Source organism: Arachis hypogaea, chromosome 2 (genome assembly GCF_003086295.3).
Source record: "Arachis hypogaea cultivar Tifrunner chromosome 2, arahy.Tifrunner.gnm2.J5K5, whole genome shotgun sequence".
Taxonomy (NCBI): domain Eukaryota; kingdom Viridiplantae; phylum Streptophyta; class Magnoliopsida; order Fabales; family Fabaceae; genus Arachis; species Arachis hypogaea.
The window spans coordinates 17,025,927-17,046,929 of record NC_092037.1 but is presented as its reverse complement, the minus strand read 5'-3'; the positions used below and the strand labels follow the sequence as shown (position 1 = coordinate 17,046,929).

At 35.9% G+C, this 21,003-nt stretch overlaps 1 long non-coding RNA gene and 1 other non-coding gene across 5 annotated transcripts; both read left to right on the top strand.

Moving 5' to 3' along the window:
• The first annotated feature begins 4,913 nt into the window (after positions 1–4,913).
• Positions 4,914–5,021, top strand: LOC112765999 (small nucleolar RNA R71). The gene has a single exon (XR_003184035.1). It is a non-coding gene; the product is annotated as a small nucleolar RNA R71 (small nucleolar RNA).
• Positions 5,022–12,377: 7,356 nt separating this feature from the next.
• On the top strand, positions 12,378–15,564 carry LOC112739987 (uncharacterized). 4 transcript variants are annotated; one of them, XR_011871697.1, is made up of 5 exons: positions 12,484–13,204; positions 14,050–14,322; positions 14,738–14,856; positions 14,941–15,060; positions 15,143–15,564. It is a non-coding gene; the product is annotated as an uncharacterized lncRNA (long non-coding RNA). The 4 variants fall into 4 exon arrangements; XR_011871695.1 differs by lacking the exon at positions 14,941–15,060 and having other exon boundaries at positions 12,378–13,204; XR_011871696.1 differs by lacking the exons at positions 12,484–13,204; positions 14,941–15,060 and adding an exon at positions 14,572–14,586 and having other exon boundaries at positions 14,187–14,322.
• The last annotated feature ends 5,439 nt before the right edge of the window (positions 15,565–21,003 follow it).

Here is a 21,003-nt window from a genome sequence, read left to right as displayed (position 1 = left end):
TCTTGGGCAAAGTATGGACTATCATATATTGCTGGAAAGCCCAGGATGTCTACTTTCCAACGCCGTTGAGAGCGCGCCAATTGGGCTTCTGTAGCTCCAGAAAATCCACTTCGAGTGCAGGGAGGTCAGAATCCAACAGCATCTGAATCAGATTTTTGCTCAGGTCCCTCAATTTCAGCCAGAAAATACCTGAAATCACAGAAAAACACACAAACTCATAGTAAAGTCCAGAAAAGTGAATTTTAACTAAAAACTAATAAAAATATACTAAAAACTAACTAGATCATACTAAAAACAATGCCAAAAAGCGTACAAATTATCCGCTCATCACAACACCAAACTTAAATTGTTGCTTGTCCTCAAGCAACTAAAAATCAAATAAGATAAAAAGAAGAGAATAGGCAATGAATTCCAAAAACATCTATGAAGATCAGTATTAATTAGATGAGCGGGGCTTTTAGCTTTTTGCCTCTGAATAGTTTTGGCATCTCACTCTATCCTTTGAAATTCAGAATGATTGGCTTCTTTAGGAACTCAGAATCCAGATAGTGTCATTGATTCTCCTAGTTAAGTGTGATGATTCTTGAACATAGCTACTTATTGAGTCTTGGCTGTGGCCCAAAGCACTCTGTCTTCCAGTATTACCACCGGATACATACATGCCACAGACACATAATTGGGTAAACCTTTTCAGATTGTGACTCAGCTTTGCTAGAGTCCCCAACTAGAGGTGTCCAGGGTTCTTAAGCACACTCTTTTTGCCTTGGATCACAACTTTATTTCTTTCTTTTTCTTTTTTTTCTCTTTTTTCGATTTTTTTTATATTCACTGCTTTTTCTTGCTTCAAGAATCATTTTTATGATTTTTCAGATCCTCAGTAACATGTCTCCTTTTTCATCATTCTTTCAAGAGCCAACATTCATGAACCACAAATTCAAAAGACATATGCACTGTTTAAGCATACATTCAGAAAACAAAAGTGTTGCCACCACATCAAAATAATTAAACTGTTATAAAATTCAAAATTCATGCAATTCTTTTCTTTTTCAATTAAGAATATTTTTCATTTAAGAAAGGTGATGGATTCATAGGACATTCATAACTTTAAGGCATAGACACTAAGACACTAATGATCACAAGACACAAACATAGATAAACATAAGCACTAAAATTCGAAAAACAGAAAAATGAAGAACAAGGAAATTAAAGAACGGGTCCACCTTAGTGATGGCGGCTTGTTCTTCTTCTTGAAGATCCTATGGAGTGTTTGAGCTCCTCAATGTCTCTTCCTTGTCTTTGTTGCTCCTCCCTCATGATTCTTTGATCTTCTCTAATTTCATGGAGGATGATGGAGTGTTCTTGGTGCTCCACCCTTAGTTGTCCCATGTTGGAACTCAATTCTCCTAGGGAGGTGTTTAGTTGCTCCCAATAGTTTTGTGGAGGAAAATGCATCCCTTGAGGAATCTCAGGGATCTCATGATGAGTGGGGTCTCTTGTGTGCTCCATCCTCTTCTTAGTGATGGGCTTGTCCTCATCAATGGGGATGTCTCCCTCTATGTCAACTCCAACCGAATAACAGAGGTGACAAATGAGATGAGGAAAGGCTAACCTTGCCAAGGTAGAGGACTTGTCCGCCACCTTATAAAGTTCTTGGGCTATGACCTCATGAACTTCTATTTCTTCTCCAATCATGATGCTATGAATCATGATAGCCCGGTCTATGGTAACTTCGGACTGGTTGCTAGTGGGAATGATTGAGCGTTGTATAAACTCTAACCATCCTCTAGCCACGGGTTTAAGGTCATGCCTTCTCAATTGAACCGGCTTTCCTCTTGAATCTCTCTTCCATTGGGCGCCCTCTTCACATATGACTGTGAGGACTTGGTCCAACCTTTGATCAAAGTTGACCCTTCTAGTGTAAGGATGTTCATCTCCTTGCATCATGGGCAAATTGAGTGCCAACCTTACACTTTCCGGACTAAAATCCAAGTATTTCCCCCAAACCATAGTAAGCCAATTCTTTGGGTCCGGGTTCACACTTTGATCATGGTTCTTGGTGATCCATGCATTGGCATAGAACTCTTGAACCATTAAGATTCCGACTTGTTGAATGGGGTTGGTAAGAACTTCCCAACCTCTTCTTCGGATCTCATGTCGGATCTCTGGATATTCACCCTTTTTGAGTGAAAAAGGGACCTCGGGGATCACCTTCTTCAAGGCCACAACTTCATAGAAGTGGTCTTGATGCACCCTTGAGATGAATCTCTCCATCTCCCATGACTCGGAGGTGGAAGCTTTTGCCTTCCCTTTCCTCTTTCTAGAGGTTTCTCCGGCCTTGGATGCCATAAATGGTTATGGAAAAACAAAAAGCAATGCTTTTACCACACCAAACTTAAAAGGTTTGCTCGTCCTCGAGCAAAAGAAGAAAGAAGAGAGTAGAAGAAGAAGAAATGAGGAAGAAGGGAATGGCTTTTGTGATCGGCCAAGAAGGGGGAAGAAGTAGTGTTTAGGTTGTGTGAAAATGATGGAGCGAAGAAGGGTTTATATAGGAGGGGGGAAGGGTAGGGTTCGGTCAAGTGAGGGTGGGTTTGGATGAAAAAATGGTTTGAATTTAAATGGTGAGGTAGGTGGGGTTTTATGAAGGATGGATGTGAGTGGTGAAGAGAAAGATGGGATTTGATAGGTGAAGGGCTTTTGGGGAAGAGGTGTTGAGGTGATTGGTGAATGGGTGAAGAAGAGAGAGAGTGCTGGGATAGGTGGGGATCCTGTGGGGTCCACAGATCCTGAGGTGTCAAGGAAAAGTCATCCCTGCACCAAATGGCATGCAAAAATGCGTTTTTAGCCATTTCTGGCGTTAAACGCCGGGCTGGTGCCCATTTCTGGTGTTTAACGCCAGCTTCTTGCCCTTTTCTGGCGTTTAACGCCAGTCTGGTGCCCCTTTCTGGCGTTAAACGCCCAGAATGGTGCCAGACTGGGCGTTAAACGCCCAACAGCTAGCTTCACTGGCGTTTAAACGCCAGCACGCTCTCCTCCAGGGTGTGCTGTTTTTCTTCCTGTTTTTCATTCTGTTTTTGCTTTTTTCATTGATTTTGTGACTTCTCATGATCATCATCCTACAAAAAAGATAAAATAACAAAAGAAAATAGATAAAATATAACATTGGGTTGCCTCCCAACAAGCGCTTCTTTAATGTCAGTAGCTTGACAGAGGGCTCTCATGGAGCCTCACAAATACTCAGAGCCATGTTGGAACCTCCCAACACCAAACTTAGAGTTTGAATGTGGGGGTTCAACACCAAACTTAGAGTTTGGTTGTGGCCTCCCAACACCAAACTTAGAGTTTGACTGTGGGGGCTCTGTTTGGCTCTGTTTTGAGAGGAGCTCTTCATGCTTCCTCTCCATGATGACAGAGGGATATCCTTGAGCCTTAAACACCAAGGATTCTTCATTCACTTGAATGATCAACTCTCCTCTATCAACATCAATCACAGCCTTTGCTGTGGCTAGGAAGGGTCTGCCAAGGATGATGGATTCATCCATGCACTTCCCAGTCTCTAGGACTATGAAATCAGTAGGGATGTAATGGTCTTCAACTTTTACCAGAACATCCTCTACAAGTCCATAAGCTTGTTTTCTTGAATTGTCTGCCATCTCTAGTGAGATTTTTGCAGCTTGCACCTCAAAGATCCCTAGCTTCTCCATTACAGAGAGAGGCATGAGGTTCACACTTGACCCTAAGTCACACAAGGCCTTCTTGAAGGTCATGGTGCCTATGGTACAAGGTATTGAAAACTTCCCAGGATCCTGTCTCTTTTGAGGCAGTTTCTGCACAAACAAGTCATCCAGTTCTTTGGTGAGCAAAGGAGGCTCATCTTCCCAAGTCTCATTTCCAAATAACTTGTCATTTAGCTTCATGATTGCTCCAAGGTATTTAGCAACTTGCTCTTCAGTGACATACTCATCCTCTTCAGAGGAAGAATACTCATCAGAGCTCATCAATGGCAGAAGTAAGTCCAATGGAATCTCTATGGTCTCATTTTGAGCCTCAGATTCCCATGGTTCCTCATTGGGGAACTCATTGGAGGCCAGTGGACGTCCATTGAGGTCTTCCTCAGTGGCGTTCGCTGCCTCTCCTTCCTCCCAAAATTCGGCCATGTTGATGGCCTTGCATTCTCCTTTTGGATTTTCTTCTGTATTGCTTGGGAGAGTACTAGGAGGGAGTTCAGTAATTTTCTCGCTCAGCTGACCCACTTGTGCCTCCAAATTTCTAATGGAGGACCTTGTTTCAGTCATGAAATTTTGAGTGGTTTTGATCAGATCAGAGACCATGGTTGCTAAGTCAGAAGTATTCTGCTTAGAACTCTCTGTCTGTTGCTGAGAAGATGATGGAAAAGGCTTGCTATTGCTAAACCTGTTTCTTCCACCATTATTATTGTTGAAACCTTGTTGAGGTCTCTGTTGATCCTTCCATGAGAGATTTGGATGATTTCTCCATGAAGGATTATAGGTGTTTCCATAGGGTTCTCCCATGTAATTCACCTCTTCCATTGAAGGGTTCTCAGGATCATAAGCTTCTTCCTTAGATGAAGCTTCCTTAGTACTGCTTGGTGCATTTTGCATTCCAGACAGACTTTGAGAAATCATATTGACTTGTTGAGTCAATATTTTGTTCTGAGCCAATATGGCATTCAGAATATCAATCTCAAGAACTTCTTTCTTCTGACTAGTCCCATTGTTCACAGGATTCCTTTCAGAAGTGTACATGAATTGGTTATTTGCAACCATTTCAATCTGCTCTTGAGCTTCTGTAGGCGTCTTCTTCAGATGAAGAGATCCTCCAGCAGAGCTATCCAAAGACATCTTGGATAGTTCAGAGAGACCATCATAGAAAATACCTATGATGCTCCATTCAGAAAGCATATCAGAAGGGCACTTTCTGATTAATTGTTTGTATCTTTCCCAAGCTTCATAGAGGGATTCTCCTTCCTTCTGTCTGAAGGTTTGGACTTCCACTCTAAGCTTACTCAATTTTTGAGGTGGAAAGAACTTTGCCAAGAAGGCATTGACTAGCTTTTCCCAAGAGTCCAGGCTTTCTTGAGGTTGAGAATCCAACCATGTCCTAGCTCTGTCTCTTACAGCAAAAGGGAATAGCATGAGTCTGTAGACCTCAGGGTCAACCCCATTAGTCTTGACAGTGTCACAGATTTGCAAGAATTCAGCTAAAAACTGATGAGGATCTTCCAATGGAAGTCCATGAAACTTGCAATTCTGTTGCATTAGAGAAACTAATTGAGGCTTAAGCTCAAAGTTGTTTGCTCCAATGGCAGGGATAGAGATGCTTCTCCCATAGAAGTCGGGAGTAGGTGCAGTAAAGTCACCCAGCACCTTCCTTGCATTGTTGGCATTGTTGTTATTTTCGGCTGCCATGGGTTCTTCTTCCTTGAAGATTTCTATTAGGTCCTCTACAGAGAATTGTGCCTTGGCTTCTCTTAGCTTTCGCTTCAAGGTCCTTTCAGGTTCAGGATCAGCCTCAACAAGAATGCTTTTGTCTTTGCTCCTGCTCATATGAAGGAGAAGAAAACAAGGAAATATGGAATCCTCTATGTCACAGTATAGAGATTCCTTGAGGTGTCAGAGAAAAAGAAAAATAGAAGGCAGAGGTAGAAAATTCGAACTTATCAAAGAAGATGGAGTTCGAATTTTGCATTAAGGAATAGTGTTAGTCCATAAATAGAAGGATGTGAGAAGAAGGGAAGTAATTTTCGAAAATTAAGTAAAACATTTTGAAAACATTTTGAAAAACACTAATTGATTTTCAAAAACCATGAATAGAAAAGAAATCAAGTGATTTTTGAAAAAGATTTTGAAATTAGAAATCAAAAGGATTTGATTGAAAACTATTTTGAAAAAGATGTGGTTAAGAAGATATGATTGATTTTAAGAAAATGTGATTGAGAAGATATGATTTGAAAAACATTTTTAAAAAGATTTGATTTTAGAATTAATGACTTGGCTATCAAGAAAAGATATGATTCAGACATTAAACCTTTCTCAACAGAAAAGGCAACATACTTGAAATGTTGAATCAAATCATTAATTAATTAGCAAGTATTTTTAAAAATAGAAAGAAATTGATTTTGAAAGAGATTTGATTGAAAAGATATGATTTGAAAAAGATTTGATTTTGAAAAACTTTGAAAACTGAAAAAAATCTGATTTGAAAACAAAATCTTCCCTCTAGTGCCATCCTGGCGTTAAACGCCCAGAATGGTGCACATTCTGGCGTTTAACGCCCAAAATACTACCCTTTTGGGCGTTAAATGCCCAACCAGGTACCCTGGCTGGCGTTTAAACGCCAGTCTATCCTTCTTTACTGGGCGTTTTGAACGCCCAGCCTTTTCTGTGCAATTCCTCTGCTGACTGTTCTGAATCTTCAATTCTCTGTATTATTGACTTGAAAAGACACAAATTAAAAATATTTTTGGATTTTTAATAATAAGGAAAAATCAAAATGCAACAAGAATCAAATAACAATGCATGCAAGACACCAAACTTAGCAGTTTGTATACTACTGACACTAATGAGAATGCATATGAGACACACAAAACACTCAAGTCAAGAGAATTTAAAGATTAGAGTAAGAAATCATCAAGAACATCTTGAAGATCACTAAGACACATGAATGAATGCATGCAATTGACACCAAACTTAACATGAGACACTAGACTCAAACAAGAAATATTTTTGGATTTTATGATTTTGTAATAATTTTTTTGGATTTTTCGAAAATTAAGTGGAAAAGAAAATAAAGGTATCAAAATTCTTAATGAGAATTCCAGGAATCAGTGCAATGCTAGTCTAAGACTCCGGTCCAGGAATTAGACATGGCTTCACAGCCAGCCAAGCTTTCAAAGAAAGCTTCGGTCCAAAACACTAGACATGGCCAAAGGCCAGCCAAGCCTTAGCAGATCACTGCTCTAAAAGAAAGATTGATAAAAATCAACAAGCTCTTGTGATGATAAGTTGAAATCTCGGTCCAATGAAATTAGACATGGCTTCACAGCCAGCCAAACTTCAACAAATCATCATGAAACTCTAGAATTCATCTTCAAGAATTCCGAAAAAAAAATACCTAATCTAAGCAACAAGATGAACCTTCAGTTGTCCAAACTCAACAATCCCCGGCAACGGCGCCAAAAACTTGGTGCGCAAAATTGTGAACAATACTTTTCACAACTCTCATAATCCCCGGTAATGAACCCCAAAAACTTGGTGTTCAATACCATGGCATAAACACAATTCGCACAACTAACCAGCAAGTGCACTGGGTCGTCCAAGTAATAAACCTTACGCGAGTAAGGGTCGATCCCACGGAGATTGTTGGTATGAAGCAAGCTATGGTCATCTTGTAAATCTTAGTCAGGCAAACTCAAATAGGCATGGTGATAAACGCATAAAACATGAAGATAAAGATAGAGATACTTATGTAATTCATTGGTAGGAATTTCAGATAAGCGTATGAAGATGCATTCCCTTCCGTCTCTCTGCTTTCCTACTGTCTTCATCCAATCCTTCTTACTCCTTTCCATGGCAAGCTTAAGCAAGGGTTTCACCGTTGTCAGTGGCTACCTCCCATCCTCTCAGTGGAAATGTTCAACGCACCCTGTCACGGCACGGCTATCCATCTGTCGGTTCTCGATCAGGCCGGAATAGAATCCAGTGATTCTTTTACGTCTGTCACTAACACCCCGCCTTCAGGAGTTTGAAGCACGTCACAGTCATTCAATCATTGAATCCTACTCAGAATACCACAGACAAGGTTAGACCTTCTGGATTCTCTTGAATGCCGCCATCAGTTCTGGCCTATACCACGAAGACTCTGATCTCACGGAATGGCTGGCTCGTTTGTCAGGCGAGCACTCGGTTGTCAGGCGATCAACCATGCATCGCGCAATTAGGAATCCAAGAGATATTCACCCAATCGAAGGTAGAACGGAGGTGGTTGTCAGGCACACGTTCATAGGTGAGAATGATGATGAGTGTCACGGATCATCACATTCATCAAGTTGAAGAACAAGTGATATCTTAGAACAAGAACAAGCAGAATTGAATGGAAGAACAATAGTAATTGCATTAATACTCGAGGTACAGCAGAGCTCCACACCTTAATCTATGGTGTGTAGAAACTCCACCGTTGAAAATACATAAGAACAAGGTCTAGGCATGGCCGTGAGGCCAGCCTCCCAATGATCTAAGAACTAGATGTCCCCAGATGAAAATACAATAGTAAAAGGTCCTACTTATAGAGAACTAGTAGCCTAAGGTTTACAGAGATGAGTAAATGACATAAAGATCCATTTCCGGGCCCACTTGGTGTATGCTTGGGCTGAGCATTGAAGCATTTTCGTGTAGAGACTTTACTTGGAGTTAAACGCCAGCTTTTATGCCAGTTTGGGCGTTTAACTCCCATTCTTGTGCCAGTTCCGGCGTTTAACGCTGGAATTTCAGAAGGTGACTTTGAACGCCGTCTTGGGCCATCAAATCTTGGGCAAAGTATGGACTATCATATATTGCTGGAAAGTCCAGGATGTCTACTTTCCAACGCCGTTGAGAGTGCGCCAATTGGGCTTCTGTAGCTCCAGAAAATCCACTTCGAGTGTAGGGAGATCAGAATCCAACAGCATCTGAATCAGATTTTTGCTCAGGTCCCTCAATTTCAGCCAGAAAATACCTGAAATCACAGAAAAACACACAAACTCATAGTAAAGTCCAGAAAAGTGAATTTTAACTAAAAACTAATAAAAATATACTAAAAACTAACTAGATCATACTAAAAACATACTAAAAACAATGCCAAAAAGCGTACAAATTATCCGCTCATCAGCATGCATCATATGCATCTATGTGACATTGTTTGGGTGTGTATATTGTACTTGGTTTGCCTATGTGATTAACTGCTAATTATTCTACTTGCTGTAGTTGTTTGTTTGTGCTTGAACTTCCTATCTGTGTTTGCAACTGGGGCTTTGTTGGATTGTGGTGATTGGTTGTTGGTTGGATTGTTTGGGCCTAGGGCCATGGTTGATTTGAGATGGACCGATGGTTGGTTTCGGTTTTATGATTTTGGTTTGGAAAAGTATGAAAGGCTATTTTGATTCAGCATAGATAAACCTTTTGAAAGGCTTTTGATATTTTTGAGAACTGCACGGTTCCTCTTTTAGAAATGATTTCCGACTTTACTTTTATTGTAAACTGTTGTTTTTGAAAAGAGGCATAAGTCGGTTAATAATCACTGGTACGGTTTATCTTCACGTATCCTATTACAGTAATTCCCAAAAACCCTCTACTGAGAACCCTTTCGAGGATGATGTTCTCACCCCCTATATTTTTCCCCTTTCAGGATATGGGCGCAGAAGTCACGAAGAGTTTATTTATTTGTTATCGAGATGCTCTATATTGATTTAAATTATTATTTTTTTGTACCCTCGCCTTTATCTTGATATATTCTGTAAGAGGGATAGGAATTGTATTGGGTAATGTTTGTAATATTAATTATATATATGTATGTATATATATATGGATGTACTCTTTATGAGTTTCTGTGAGTTGTATGGCATGTATGGATGTACGTTGTATAGTAAAAGTATTTTTGGGAGCAGTTTTACGGTTTAAATTTTTTAAACAGGCTCATATTTTAGTATTAAATAGTATAAGTGTCGTCGTAATGTCCGAGCTATCAGAGTTACGCAGCCGGAAGCGTGAGCTTTGGTAGTTAGGGTATTACAAAGTTGGTTTCTATAATCAATGAAAAATAAAAATGATGTCTTGAATAAGTGAATTTTTTCTGGAGTATTACCTGTTTTATTTGTTGTAATGAGTGTTGAAGTTCAGTGTTTTTGGTTGGAACAAATGTCTTAGTAACAGTGCATTGTTGATGATTTTTTTTGAGATTAAAATCATTTACTTTGACTTCAAATATAAGTGTAAGGTTACACAAATTTTTTAATTAGGGTGGTGTTTCAATGTCATCACTTTTCTGAAGTGTCATTAGATTTGAAGTAGTTGTGCCCAACACTTTTTTTTCTTTGCTATCAAATATTACAAAAATTGTTGTAGCACTTTGATTTGAAATAAGTATTGAGTTAGTAACTAATAATTTGATAGATGAGATTATGAAAAGTATATAGGATTACCTTATTGTTGGATATTGTGTTGTTTGATTACATGTGCCACAAATGTAGTTGTTTCATTTTCATCTAATATAATCATTTCTAAGCAAAGAGGCTCCTCTTCGTTTGTGGTTGTTAATGTTTTTATAGACGAACCACGCAAACTTTGATAAATCAATTGTCTAAGTAAGTTTGAGATGAGTTTGAGATGTTGTGTAGTTTGGAAATAAATTTTTTGTGCTAAATTTAATGTTATTTGAAAGAATAGTGATAAGAGACTTATATAAGTAGGTCAAAGAGTATGAAATTTGAATATTTATAACGTAAAATTTATTATGATTAATAATATTATTATGACATTTGTAATATGGATGTTTATTACATTTAATGAGTTATTTATAGAAATTAATTATTGGGGGTTATAAACTTATTGTATTGTTTATAACGGTAAGATATAATAAATATAGGGATATGTATTGTCTTTGTAGCTTAATTTCTAAATATCGGTGTTTTTTTTGTATCGTTTATTTTTTTTGCTGATTTGGAAATAATAGGTGATTTGGCAAAAATTGAGTGGTTAATTCTAAAATTTTGCCAAGTAAGCGACGTTGCTGACATGGCATTAGTAGGAGGAGAAACATGTCTTAAAAGTAATGTGGATAAACTTATATATCTACTTTTATATATTAAGAAGAGTAATTACCCAAATCAGTCTCCGAGGATTTTAAAATCGGATATTTTAGTTCCTAAGAAAAATTAATTGACAGATCAATCCCCAAGGTTTTATTCCGGCAGACAAATCAGTCCCCAATTCATTTTCCGGCAAAGTAATTACCCAGATCAGTCCCCAAAGATTTTAAAAATGGACATTTTAATCCCCCAAAAAAATTAATGTACAAATCAATCCCCAACGTTTCTCTCTATTAGACGTAACAGTCCTTCGTCCAAAAATATAATAATAATAATAATAATAATAATAATAATAATAATAATAATAATTATTATTATTATTATTATTATTATTATTATTATTATTATTATTATTATTATTATTATTATTAATTATACAATAATATTGAACTATATTTTTTGCATTTTTTGGACAAAAATAATGATAAATTTATTCATTATATATATATATATATATATATATATATATATATATATATATATATAGTCACTCAATAATAATAATAATAATAATAATAATAATAATAATAATAATAATAATAATAATAATAATAATAATAATAATAATAAAATTATTAGAGATTATTCTACAAGAAATTCAAGATTAAAACCATTTGATATTTTTGTATTTAATATAATTAAAAGATGTGTTATGTAAAAAAAATATGTTTGTATTAAAAAATATGTATTAAAACAAAATATTTTAATTTAGATTTATATTAAATATATATTTTTTTAATACAAACATATTTTTTAAAATAGTACATCTTTTGATTATATAAAATGCAAAAATATCAAATGATTTTAACTTTGAATTTCTTGTAAAATAATCTCTAATAATTTTATTGATTATTATTATTATTATTATTATTATTATTATTATTATTATTATTATTATTATTATTATTATTATTATTATTATTATTATTATTATTGAGTGACTATATATATATATATATATATATATATATATATATATCTAATAAATAAATTTATCATTATTTTTGTCCAAAAAATGCAAAAAAATATAGTACAATATTATTGTACAATTAATAATAATAATTTTATTTTATTTTATTTTTGGACGAAGGACTGTTATGTCTAATAGAGAGAAACGTTGGGGATTGATTTGTACATTAATTTTTTTGGGGGATTAAAATGTCCATTTTTAAAATCTTTGGATACTGATTTGGGTAATTACTTTGCCGGAAAGTGAATTGGGGACTGATTTGTCTGCCGGAATAAAACCTTGGGAATTGATCTGTTTATTAATTTTTCTTAGGGACTAAAATGTCTGATTTTAAAATCCTCGGAGACTGATTTGGATAATTACTCTTCTTATTATATAAAAGTAGATATATAAGTTTACCCACATTAGTTTTAAGACATGTTTCTCCTCGTACTAATGCCATCTCAGCAAATTTTGGTATTTGCACGTTTTATGTTCAATTTTGGGCCAAATTTTGGGCCAAATTTGTTGATGCTTATTCTTGCATCAACCATCTACGTTGCCTACAAGAAATACACATCTTCAGCTGTAGAAAACTAGAATTCCCCCAGCTACAGCAGCATAAGTATGATTTGGTAGAGCTACTAATAGACAGCTGTGATTCACTGACCTCCTTGTCGTTGGATGTCTTTCTCAATCTCAAGAATCTCCAGATAAAATGGTGTAGCAATCTGGAATCAGTGTCAATGTCAGGGGCACCACACGCTGCTCTTCAATGTCTCTCCATTAGTGGATGCCACAAATTAGTGCCATTTGCAGGAGAAGGACTGGCTGCACCTAACTTGACTCTTCTTCAAGTCGTATGGTGCTCAAAGTTGGAGGCATTACCACGTGACATGAAGAGTCTACTCCCAACTTTACAGTCTCTCGAGATATATGGTTGCCAGAGGGTAGTTTGTCTCCTAACTTGAAATCACTTGTTTGGGGAATTGGGGTGCAACAAATGAGGGATCTATCGTGTCTGGCCAACTTGGACGCCCTCACTCATCTAAGAGTTGAAGGGTTATTACTGCGACAACATAAAGTCATACCCAGAAGTGGGTTCGCTGCCTCACCTTCCCTCCCTTACCACTCTCAAGATATGCTTCTTCGATAATTTAGAGACATTGGAGTACAACGAGCTTCTCCGCCTCGCCTCCCTTCAACAATTGCAAATTTCATGCTGCCAGAAGCTGGAGAATATGGAAGGAGAAAAGCTGCCTCCCTCTCTCTTGCTACTCAAAATTGAACGGTGTCGTTTGCTGGGAGGATTATGCAAGAATAAGCATCAATAAATTTGGCCCAAAATTTCCCACATCCCCACCATTGAAGTTGTCTAATTAGAGATTTCTGAGCAGGTAATTCTCTGATCTTCATGTTTCTCATGCTACCACAATTAAATTCACACACGCATAAATTTCTATTTCTTTCAAGCGAAAAATAATTCTTTCTTTAAGACAATTGAACTCGTATGCCAAATTGCATTCTTCTCTTTCATTTATCTGGGAAGCTCTCACTTTGCAGTTGTAGTTCAACAAATATCTTTTCTTTCTTTCACAAACTCATTGCTCTCTCTAATACTTATTAACATTCATATTTTTCAATAAAATCGTATTTACAAAAGAAGATATATAAGAATTAACATGGAACAAAAATTGAAGGACAGTGCACATCTTTTTTGTAAATATCAATTCACATCAAATCATAGCTTTTCTTTTTCCTTTTATTTGTATATTTCTTTGTTGTTTTATCAATACACGAGTTCAATTTGGAATTCTCTTACTACTTAGTCACGAGCGACCAATGGTAACATAAATATTTGTTCATTGTATTCCAAAGATGAACACTACAAATTTAAACATAAAAAATAAAGATCATACTAAGATTCAATGATAATAAAATGAGTATTTGGGCACCATATCCCAAAACTACTAAAATAAAATTTAAAGTGTGTTTGAAGGTGTAAATTTAGAGTTTTCTTTGAATGATGTTTTGTTTGTTTTTGAGATCTTGTTAGTATTGGATCTTTTTGTATTGAAATAACGTTAGTAGTTTTTTTATTTCAGAGTTAAAGCATTTTTGATCTATTCGAGAAAAACATAAAGTCATTTTATCATTTATGGTTTTGGGCGTAAGAATATAAATAAAGTCATACCCAGAGGTGGGTTCGCTGCCTCACCTTCCCTCCCTTACCACTCTTCAGATATGGTGCCTCAAGAATCTGGAGACATTTGAGTGCAACGAGCTTCTCCACCTCAACTCCCTTAAACAACTGCACATTGTATTCTGTGAGAAGCTGGAGAATATGGAAGGAGAAAAGCCGCCTCCCTCTCTCTTGCTACTTCAAATTCAAGACTGTGATTTGATGGGAGAACACTGTAAGAACAAGCATCAACTAATCTGGCCCAAAATTTCCCACATTCCCACCATTCAAGTGGACTCCAAACAAATTGTCTGAAGAGAGATTTCTGAGAAGGTAATTCTCTAATCTTCATGATTCACACATGCTACCACAATTACATTCACACATGCACAAGTGATACTTATTAACACTCATATTTTTCAATAAAATTGCATTTATAGAGGAATATAAGAATTAATTACCATGAAATAAAAATTGAAAGACAATCAATATTTTTTTTCATGTATCCAGCACTTAAGAATTTCATAAGATATATTAAGCAACTGGATGAATCAAATTTACTGTTTTTACCATCCTCTGCAGGTAGCTTCTACCGAGGTACAAGTGCCCAGATGGCTAAGATTTCAGCACATAATCTTTATATAAAATAAACCATACTTACATTACCTTCATTCAGTCAAAAGAAGTGATTTCTGTTTTAGCTTCAGGTAAGTATAGTTACTCAATTCCTCTCTACAATTTACTTTAGGTTGGAGAATATGGCAGGAGAAAAGCTTCCTTCCTTTCACTTACTACTTCAAATTCAAGACTGTCTTTTGCTCGGTGAACGCTACAAGAAGAATAGTTGCAGCTAAACTCTCTATGAAGGTAACATAAATTTGATGGATATATAGGTATTGATATTTGTAACCGTTCTATCTTATATCATTTCTTATGGATACCATCTCATAGATTTTCCAGGGGCCTAAAGAGATACATAACTGCTACAGTCAAGGAATTGCTTTCTTTATGGATTCAACTAATAAAATGTGCATTAGACCTCTTCTGTGGCAATTGCAACTTGGGGAGCATGTAGTTACTTTTGTAAAATTTTGCATTGCAGTATCATTATTTTGATGTCAATCTTTTCTAAAGCTGAATTTGTCCCTTTCAGTTCTGTTTTTGAAGTTAAAAGGGAGTGCAACAATGTTGAAGACATCATTCTGCATTTATCAAGCATGTTCTGATAATTTTCCTTTGTGTGAGGCCCAAGCAAACACTTTTTGCCTTTTTGGAGAGTCCCTCTACATCCCGATTAGGTGTATTAACCTGATCAAATGAATGATAAGATGGTCAAATCTTTTCATGTTTGAATGAAATTCTTCACTCATAGTTCTTCAATTTGGAGATGTGATTGTGATTTGAGCTCTCAAGTAGAACTGGGAGAAAGTCTGTAAATAGGTATCATTGACTTCATTTTGTTGTTGTGTTTATGTTGTTGTACAAGATTTGTGCATGTATGTTTACTAGTGCTTGTAATCTTTGAGACACCTTTGTAGCTTTAATCTGGATAATAGTGAAGTGTTTTACCTTCCAGTGGGTTTTTTCATCTGTCACATTGAGAGTTTTTTATTCCCACGTTAAGACTTTGGTATTCTATTTATCTGCCTTCTCTTCAATATTTTACTGCTATTAACTATTGCCATATATAGCGTGCCTATATTATGTTTGGTTGCTTCCAAATTATGACTTTGACAAGTTTAATTTATTACCTCCATTCTTAGAGTGAAAGATAATTCTATAATGTTACTGTTCTTGTGCAATGGTCGAGGTATAGCTCATTCTCCAGCAGTCAATTCCGAACTCTTTGTCTGGGAAGAGTTATACCTTGGTACAGAAAAAACAAGGGGTACATGCAAAAGGCACTCCAACACTCAAGTCAGTGAGTGTGTAAATAGTTATGTCTCTATTCTTATATGTTTCCTAAAATGTCTTACCTCCCTTATATGTGAGGTGCGATATTAACAGTTACATTCAAGAATAATTTGTATTAAAGAAGAATAATATCATGTCAGAACGTTATGATATTCGTTTTGGTGTATGTTGTAGGTAACATATAACATTTGACCAAGTTATAATAGCCATATCAGTTACTATAAAATACAATTAAGTATCTTGCCTGTGAAAATTATAGAGATGCATTCTATATAACTAGTACCTTAATGTTTCCAAAATCCAAATGTGCACACAAGAAGGGGAAAAGCTTGGTTTCTAGCCTGGTTGAATATACCATGTTATATTCTTCCATTTCATCTGCTTTCTGTATCTCCTTTGAAAAAATCAAAGAGAACTACAAAAAGCAATTCAATTTGACTGTACAACACAACTCAAGAATATTGAAAATAATGCACCAATTATTAATTAGCTTAAAAGGTTTTCCATAGGTGCATACAGCACAGGAACTAATCTCTTGGCACTTACACAATATTCCTTGAATAAATGAAAGTGAAGAATCATCATTTTCTAAAAGGAAATTCAGTTCATTAAAAGAAAATCCATTAAGTGCATCATATCAGTGTGTGCTTCTTCCACGGCACTGTCAGTAGTTAAGATTCTTTAAACAAGAGTTTGGTTGGATGATCAAGATCCAAGAGTGACAACAATATTTTTAATAAGACTGTATGAAAAAAATATTGGTCTCCCCCACCCCCTAAAACATTACCTTTTCTTGGAGAGAAGATTCAAGAAAGGTGTGAATGAGTTATGACTTATGAGTATGGCTTAGTACATACGGATACACTGATACAGGGCAGTGCCAAAGTCAGTTATAAGTGCAATGAGCTTCTCCACCTCACCTCCCTCCAACAATTACACATTTCATTATGTCCAAAGCTGGAGAATATTTCCCTAATAAGTCTCATCTCTATGATGATGGTATCATACAATTGCATTGTTTCCTTTCATTAATCAGGAAACTGTCGGTTTAAACTCTTCAGTTTAGTAGTTTCATCTTACATGAGCCATGAGGAGTGTTGTTTTTGTATAGTAACCCCCCAACTTTCTGGAATTAAAAGTTACGAAAGAATTTACTTCATGTTCCAACAAAATGAGAAACTCATTTTCAGCCTTCCAGAAATGGCAAGTGCAGCTTCAAATATCCTTTAACAATCTTGCTTCTACTTTTACCATCTTTTGCAGGAAGCCGAGGCTTTTATAAACAGAACAGTTCAGGCAATGATGTTAGAAAATATCAATGCGTATCGGCCAAGAAAGTTCTGATCATTTCCTATGTACAAGGCCCAAGCAAACACTTTTTGGAGTTTCTCTCAACATTCTCAATTGATCCATGTAGCTAACCCCACCTAATGGGATAAGGCTTCGTTGTTGTTGTTGTTGTAACTGCAGATTCTTGACTCATAATTCTTCAATTTGGAGGTGAGATTGCAATACAAGCTCTCTAGTAGAACTGCCAAAAAATTCTTAAAATTTGGCCCAAAATTTCCCACATGCCCTCCATAAGCATATCTGAATTGGAACTCTGATCAGGTATAGGTAATTGTCATGCCATGCATATCTTCTTTGCATCATGTTGTGACTTGTGATGGTTTAACTATTTAATACACGCATTCATTCACAAGATAGTAGATATATTTTCTTCACTCAAGTGATGGCTTTTTTTCTTTTAATATGCCTTCCTTCTTCTCTATTGCTACTTCAAATTCAAGAATGTACTTTACTATCCTGTATGAATCTTTCAACTCAACAACAACCAAGTTATAAAAAAAACTGTCATCCATTCGTTTGAAGCATAGCTGCTTGTTGAAAGCAAATGCATTTTCAGCTTAGGAAACCAAGTTTAATAGCCCTATTAAATTTAGTTGGTTTCTGTGATGACTAACACTTAGTCTTGACATGCTTTTTAATTTGTGTATTAGTGTTTCAGGGATCGCCAATTAAACAATAACATGAAGCATTATCAGCTGTAGAACAAGAAAATCTCCCTGAAGATCAGAAGACAACCTTTTCTGCAATAAAGAACAGCGCCTTTATATGGAATGTCTTGCTTCTGCAGCTTCATTTGAACGAGTGCATCCTAGAGACATATACAAGACACACACATATATTTGTTTCTCAAGTGTTGGGCTTCTTAGTGTTTCAAATTAAAAACTAAAAAGGCTTGAGAAAATTATGATTTTGTTTTCTTTTGATGAGTTTGGAAAACTCTAAGCTAATATTTGTGATGACTAAACATTATTACTTTGATAAATAGTAAAAATATTAATTCACATATGTTAATAAATTAATTTTTGCTATGCAGGTATGTTTGGGCTGAAAATAAAAGAATTCTGGTTCAAGCCCAATTGTATAAAAAAATATTCAGCCTTGGTATTAAGATGCTGTGATTATGGTGGCTGAAAACATGGTAATGATATTTGGGTCAGAAATTTTGATTTAAGCCCAATTGGTTTAATCTTTCAGCATTCATGCAAGAATATATGTTGAGTATGGCTGAATTGATTATTGTGTTACTTGGGCCAAATTGATCTATTATTGCTACAAGCCCAAGTTAATCATGTTTTGCTATACAACCCAATGCATGATCCAAAAATAATTAATCAGGAAAGCAAATGTTGTTATTGCCATATGCCTTCAACGGATCCCACACTTTACCATGTGATAGATTTCAAATTCATTCAATTATCATTCATTGCATGGGAACTATGAGAGAGAAATTGTCAATTGATTTGATGGTGATTATCAATGCTACACGCTACTCCACCTAAGGGAAGTAAAAGCAACCCATTTTTAATTAATTAATTCAAACACATTAATTGCCTTTCTTCCTACTCTCTCATCTCTTTCTTCTTCCTTCGGTCATATCACAGCAACCACAGAAGCTACATTAAGCTACCAAATGGAAGGGAAAGCAAGCCTAAAGACCATCATGATGATGGCAAGAAAACATAAAAAATATAGTGGCTGAGATTCTTATCACTTATGGTATGATTTTGTGATGAGATCTTAGCTTCTCCATACCAAAAATGGATGAAGAAGATTCGGCCAGCAAGGAGGAAATCTTTGGAAGGATGGCTTGTCTTTGATTCTGCTCAACCATCACAAGAAGTAGCTAGATTGACGAAGTGATGGAGGAGGCAGAGATTGGAGCAGATGAAGCTATCATCATCATGAAGCATCAAGGGCCAGAAATCTATCTTGGAGAGCAAGCCAAGGATGGAGCGCCCGGATTGATGAAGAGTGATGACCAAGGAAGGACTAGAGGCAATTGCATGTTGGGTTTTGCATGGGTTATCTCTTCTCTCTCTCTGGCCGAACCAGTTTCTTGAAGAAGAAGAAGAAGAAGTTAAGCTTGGTTTTGGTGTCAACTGTGGAGGCTTCTCTCTTCTATAAAAAGGAGAACAGTCACGGTTTGATTCAAGGAAAAGAAGTAAGTAGTGAGAGTGCAAGGCATAGAAGTCTCATAGCTACCTAAGCTTACAGTTTTTCTTCTCCTTCAATATTTTCTGTTTTGTAATTTTTCTGTTTAATTTTGTCATGTCTTGAGTCTCATGGAAAAAGGCAAACTGTGAGGTTTGTATGAAAAAGCCATAGAGCGGAAAAAGACAGAGAGTACAAAATTAAAAGAAAAAGCCATAGATGTCCTTAGAGTTCCTTTGTTCATCTATGTTGTGTTTCATGATTCTGTGGGAATCCCCTTGTAAGTTAGGTTAGCACTTTACAGTCTGTAATCAGTGAAGGTTATAGTGAAATTCCATCATTGTTGTGATGGAGACTGGATGTAGGCTGCACTGCACTTAGCAGCTGAACCAGGATATATCTGGGTGTAATTCTCTCTCTCTTCTACTCCATTTCTGTTTCTACTGCATAGGAGCTAAAACCAAAAAATATCTCATGCCAAGTGACGAGACAAAAATAAAAGTCTCGTGGCTAGGGACGAGACAAAAATAAAAAAGTCTCCTCAAAGACCAGCAAGTATAACTAAGGAAAAAAGGGGCTAATATTCAACCACCCTTCTCTTAGCCACTGAAAACCATCATCTTTAAAGAACCTTTTGAGTTTTGAGTGAAATATTCTTGTGCTTCCTTATTGGTGTTGTTCCTTAAGGTGAAATTTTTTCTGATAGCTGAGACTGAACTTTGGTTCTTGAAGGCTTACTTATCTATTCCTAAGAAGAGCTGAAAAAAAAAATATTTTTGGTTTGAGACTGAACTTTGGAGGTGTTCTAGTTTGAAGTTGTCACTTGCCTTTAAATATAAACTCTATATTCTTAGTACACGTTACCTATAATATCAAGAAATTGTGTGTTCATGAATTTGTATCAGTAGATGTGTGTGTAAAATAAATATTTTATATATTAGAAAACTGTTCATCCGATGTTAATTAAGTTGTTAGTGAAATGCAATTAACCTGCTAGAAATAGCATCAAATTGAACTTTAGCATCCTCGAATTCAAGGCATTTCTGAATTGAAGCAGTAATAACTGTAAGGGAATGGCTCAAACCTATTAAAACAGAGAATAGCTCATGATCCTATCTATGGTCATTGTATATTCTCTTCAAAATTTTACAATATGGAGGACTATATAGCTTCCAAAACTCTTATTGAAAAATTTAAAGTATAATTTATCTCTCAAAGAAGAAAAAAATAAGAAGTAGAAAAAAAAAAAGAAACAATCACAAGTGTCTTAATCACTAAAAAGAATTGCAGAAAACTATACTATTGTCTTTCTCGCACAAAATTGAAACCTTCCTCGACTTGCATTTTTGTTGCATCTTTCATGAATTAAAAACACAAGTATGATCCGTTATTACAAAAATTTAGATCAAATTCTTAAAATTTTCCAATATTATAATTTTGGATAAGCCAATAAATTTTAAAAATTTCTGTTAGATCAAATTGTATCAAGTTATGGTTTTACATGTTTAATTTATTCTTCCATTTCAATCTCAACTATCTTGCCATTCACTACAAATTCATTCCATTGCATGCATTATTAACTTTTATTAGAAACTAGAA